Source organism: Olea europaea, unplaced genomic scaffold (assembly GCF_002742605.1).
Source record: "Olea europaea var. sylvestris unplaced genomic scaffold, O_europaea_v1 scaffold1701, whole genome shotgun sequence".
Lineage (NCBI taxonomy): Eukaryota > Viridiplantae > Streptophyta > Magnoliopsida > Lamiales > Oleaceae > Olea > Olea europaea.
In genome coordinates, this window is record NW_019234697.1 from 54,642 (window position 1) to 60,767 (window position 6,126).

Consider the following 6,126-nt stretch of genomic DNA (forward strand, 5'->3'; position numbering starts at 1 on the left):
CAAGCTTGAAGGGTAAAATGATCAAACACTCCAACAAACTCTGCTTCCCACAATAAAATGGTTATTCCCAAAAAAGAAAAAGAACAAATTATTCTCCACAAACCATTGTGCTGAAGCCTACTGTTCATCATCACCGTGGTTGATGCATTTTTGAAAATTCACTGTTCATCATCACCATGCTGATGCGTTTTCAAAAATCCAGTGTTCATCATCACCCATGTCTAATGCATTTCGAAAATGGAATGATCATCGTCACCATGGTTGATGCGTTTTTGGAAAACAAATTTTGGTTTTCATACCAGCTATCATTCGTCATTACCAAAAACTCACTAAGCTTAGTCCTAGAAATCTGTACCATAAACTAAAGTCGTAAACATGCTTTCCTCAAATTTGGACAATGTTTGCGTAAAATGTCCCTACGTTTTACAATTTTTGCGTATAACATCCCTACGTTTGACAATGTTTGCGTTAACCGTCCCCATGTTTCATTTTGTATTGTATAGAACGTCTCTACGTTTGTTACCTATTTGCGCATAACGTCCCAATGTTTCAATTTTTTGTGAAAATCGTCCCTGTACATCCTGTTTGAAATCCTTTTCGTTCACGGCATCAGCAACTCACAGCAAACTCAACAAGCAACCCCACACACTAATCAAACCACCAACTCCATTTACTGGTCAAACTTCAAATTAAAAAAGCAGCAGAATATACTGAATAAATAGGTCTGTAATGGCACAATAAAAGGCTTAATATCATAGTTAATATTTATAGCGAAATTTGCATCTAATGTAGGCAAAATAAAGATGTCCATTGACATAGCATTCATATGTTTAAACAAAAGAAATTTACAGTTCAACAATTACTTCAAGAGAGTCTCAAACTACATTCTACAGAAACCAAAAAAATGATCTGATTGTCCTTATGGTGCCCCCTTTGCAGCTCCTACTGTTGTGCCTGATTCTCCACATTTTTGACAGCTCTTAGTTTGGCCTGCTCTTTTTTTCACACCAGATATGCCTACTGAAGTTGTCTCCAAAGGGGTTTCATTTTGCGAAGACATTCTAGATTTCTTTGCTTGACTAGAAGACTCCATCTCATTCGGTTGTTTTTTTCTATTCTTTTTTGGCCTCCCGAACTTCTTTGTGTATGCAGGTGGTCTAAGTGGGTTGAGACCTGGACTAGGCCATGAGTCTAGTCCCGTGATTGGAGAGATTGAAGGCGTATACGTAATCAAATAACAGTCCTTTTTGTAGATGGCATGTACATAATCAACAACAATAATGCCTCTTGATACCAATGAGGCAATCACATGGATACAAGGAATTTTCGATAACTGCCACCCACGACATGTACAAGTCCTTGCCCTGAGGTCAACAGAATGTACTATAATGCCTGCATTGTGCCGAACTTGGAACTTCTCATTCCCTACATATTCAGCCCATTCAAACTTTGACAGCTTACAGTTCTTTTCGAGAATTTTTTGGATTTTAGGGCCCACTATTGATGTCCATCTATCAGCTGCCTCCCTACGAGCTACAATTCTCTTCATCAAGTGTACCCTAATCTCCTCAAGCTTAGTTAGAATGGGCTTCTCTTTTGTAGTGACAATTGTGCTATTGAATGGTTCACACAAATTGTTCAGCAGCATGTCACACTGTGTCCACTCTAGAAAGTGGGATTTGCTCCAATGAGAGGTCGATTTTTGTTCTAGCCATCCACACGTAGTCGGGTCGAGGTCCAACATTTTTTACATATGTGAAAGTCATCGTGGCACAATAGTGGCTCTAGCCGCATCCCAAAGGCAATTCTTCATAGCCAGCCCCTTATACGTCATGCTGAAATTATTGTACAAATGTCGAACACATGTTCTGTGCTCCGCACTCTCAAACAACAACTCAATCACATTAACCAACCCTTCTGCTTATCTGAAATGAATGTCTAGTGCATGCCATTGTGTATATGCAAATCATCCTTCAACAACTCTAAAAACCACCGCCAATTGTCTCCATTTTCCACCTTAACAACTGACATACCATTGTTTGCATTCACTCCAATTGCAGACAATAACTGCCCACCATACTCCGTCTTTATAAAGCAACCATCCAGACAATCACCCTTTTACACCCCTAATGAAACGCTCCTTACAATAATCCCATAGTATTTTGTAATGGTCCACCACAGTCCCTCTAATCTTCTCCAGTGCTTTCTCCTTAGTTCTATACACTTGCCAGAGTGATATATCACCTAAACCGTCCCTTTTAACCCTCTCCGTGAATGTGCTGACCGACATAATTGGTTCGGACCTCCAATCAGATAAATATCTATCTTCTAAATACGTGGAAGTTACTCGAAAATTCTTATACACCATCGGGCATGTATGCCCGATCACATATGTTTTAATCACCTAAGTTGTCTTGAAATGCTCATTGGTAGCATACAATACCCAGAGACACTCTCTCTTGCACTTGACTCTCAATCTCGATGGATCGTCCTTCTTGTATTTAATCTCTCTGTTGCTCATAACTGAGTATAAAGTGATGGCAGCCTTCAACACAAATTTGGACTCAAATACCAACCCTAACGATAAGAAAATACAATCATGTTAGTCATCCATAGAGAATGGGCTACAAGTGAGGTAAACAATGTGTTGAAGTTACTTTGTCTGAACTTTGGGTCGCCCTTATCAGTCCTTGAATTGAAAGCATCAGTCGAAGCCCTTCTTCTTGAAGTTGTATCATCCTCATCTGTACTATCCATGCTTCGCAACTCATCAGAGTCTCCATGGTCGGTATCCGAATCCCTAACTTAATGCTCATCTCCCATACCTAATCCAAAATCAAAATTTACCCTTTCACGCTCAATTTCAGCAGTAGATACTGGCTGATCCTCCATCTCATAATCAAATTCTACCAAATTTTCAACCTCAGCTTCAACCCTAACTTCATCATCTTCAACACCCATATGACCCACATTTTGATCTTCTTCGTAATGGTATCGGAGGGTTTCCTCGTACTGTGACCACAACTCTTTAGCATTGTTGTGAAAAACCTGATTCGACCAATCAATTTCAGGCTCCACACCTTCAGTTTCTTCCACAGAAGGTACATAGCAACCTTTAAAAGTTTGTGGTTCATCGCATTGTGCATCATCTTTTGGGATCGATGCATGCAATTGCAATGGGGCGACAACATATATCTACACGACTAGACGGTCACATCTATCCCTAAGCATTTCCTTTATATCTTTCTCACTCTCCAATAACCCCTTCCCTAAACTCATTTTTTGTTTTCTGTAGTAAAACTCCAACATTGAGTCATTGCCAATCGCATCTAAAAACGTCGTTAAATTACCTTTCGTAAACATTTTGGCATGGACGAAGTCGAAGAACACCGCAAATCCATTTTCCTATGACAGATTGTTTAGCTTATCATAGAAGTGGCCTCTATAATGCAATTTAATAGTGAAGTAACCTGAGTTTGCACCTGCATGCAAAACAATATGGAGATGAGGGAATGGAGAGTGAAAGATGCTATGGAAATGAACAAATACACACTGATCAAATTTGGAGAAGAATGGACTACACAGCATAAATGCTTAAAACCTAGCCAAAACCACGAAAATTTGAGCTTCCAACCAATACCGATAATCTCTAATTCATACGTAAAACCCTCCTAAAAATTGCTCCCAAAACATCTGGTTCTCTTCCTATTTCCCATTTTCGATTTTAATCAAGTTCCAAACTTGAACTACACATAAAAATTAAGATTAATGGAGAGAAAACAATTACCAACCCCCACCAATGTTCATACCGTATGTGGGTGTGACATCGTTGAGCCCTCTAATAAATAGAGGAGGCATTTCACTTTCAACAGAAAACCTTGCGAAAAAAAATGAGAACACCCATAAAAAAATAACAACCAAGCGTTGATCAATTAATGTTTGAAATTTTGAACAGTAACGTAAAAAATAACAGCTTCACTGCGACCGACGTGCCTTCTCTTAGTTTGTCTCGACTGCGTGCAGAGAACTGCCCACCCTTCGTTTTGAAATTGCTGATGACATGTGAAAGGGTTAAAGTCGGATGGACGGTAGGGGACGTGAAGAGTTCTGAGTATGAAGACTAACGTGCGTATTTATCGTGGGAAGAAGAGTTTGTTGGAGTGTCTGACCATTTTATCTTTCAAGCTTGAAATTAAAAGTGAGCCAGGTGTATATTTAACTGTGAAATAGACAGCAGATGGACGGAAGGACGTTTTTCACAACGATACGTTGAAATAAGGGCAAAAATGCAAAAAAATGAAACATAAAGACTTTTTCCTGAACAAGTGCCAAACGTATAAACATTTTGTACTATTAACCCATTTCATTTTTAACAAATTTCTTTCAACTTTTCAAAAATCATGTTGTAATTCGGATTCTTTAAATTAATTATATAAAAATAATAATTTTGGTCACAACTACATATCACAATTACGTACTTACAAGTCACAACTTACTGGTCACATTTTTCATCAATTACATATTATACCGATCACATATTACTTATTTGTCACATATTTTATCGGTCATATATGATTTATTGATTACAAATTAGTCAACTTATTGGTCATAATCATCCAAATATTGGTCACAAACAACTTCACCATCGTGCCCCTACCCTACCCATACCCCTACCCCACTCCATCACCACTACCACAACCACCACCATCGTCGCGCCACACCCTAAACCCAATCCACTACAACCAACGCCCCCGTCACTAATATACCACACCTCAAATCACCGTACACCATTACTCTCTGCGCCACCACCACGACCTATAGAATCACTACCTCACTGTCATATCAGCAGCGCTCCTGGCAACCACAGATCAATCTGAAAATGTCACCACCACCCCCATGCAACACCACTGTCATTCACCATTAATTATGCACTACCATGAAATAAACACAAATCTCATAGCTACCTCTGTGTGGCACTATCACTATCAATACCAACGCGATGCCTCTACCATCACCAAGTCACACTTCCCTGTACACATAGATCTGGATCTGATCGCGACCGGAGTTGTAACAGCTACGGATCGGCACTATGCGATGTGTACACATCCAAGCAACTCCATTGCTGCAACTCTATCTCTATATACATTGTTGCACACATCGCTGCTACACGACACTGTGTTGCACACATGCCTGCTACACAGCATCGATCGAAACTTTTTACAAGTGACGATGCGCCATCACCGCTGTGCGGATCGACGTGCACACAGCCATGCCACCTGCGAGCGACGCTGCACACGACGGCAAGGCCGTGAGCATTGCGACGCTCTTCTATCGATAGAGCTCTCTTGGTGACGTAGTGGTTCTCCGTTGATGGTGAGAGAGAGAAACGAGATAAGGGAGAGGGATAGAGATAGAGAGAAGAAAGGGATTAGGGTTTGAAATTGTGGTGGGTAGGTAATATATGGGTTAGGTATATAATTTTTGTGCATGTGGCTCATATAGAGTGGAACATATGTTCTGGATCAAATGGGCCGATGTCGACGCGGAGCGGAGCGACGGCATTGGCCTTGTGCGGGTTTAATTCACAGTCTGGTTGTTAGGGACGTTGAATGGTACGGTACATGGATATTTCCTATATGGGCCTTAAATTTTATATGGGATTAAGCTAGGGTTTGTATAAATAATATGTTGTAACCCTATTTTTCACTACTGAATAAAGATATCTCCGCTTCGCTCTCGTGGATATAGGTACACCGCTGAACCATGTAAATTCTTGTGTTGATTTTCTTTTTCATCTCTTTAATATTGCGCATAAAATCCAACAACTGGTATCAAAACAAGGTTCAGATGGCGAGTTCTTCGATTGCAAAATTCGATGTGATAAAGTTTAACGGATTTGGGAATTTCGAATTATGGCAGCAAAGGGTGAAGGATTTGTTAGCTCAACAAGGGATGGTGAAGGCACTATCTGGGAAGAAACCAGAGGGTACGTTAGATGCCGATTGGGAAGAGCTCGAGGCTCGAACAGTTGGTACAATTCGGCTTTATTTGCGGATGAGATCATGTATCACCTCATGGACGTTGAGTCTCCGACGGAGGTTTGAGAAAAATTGGAGATTCGTTATA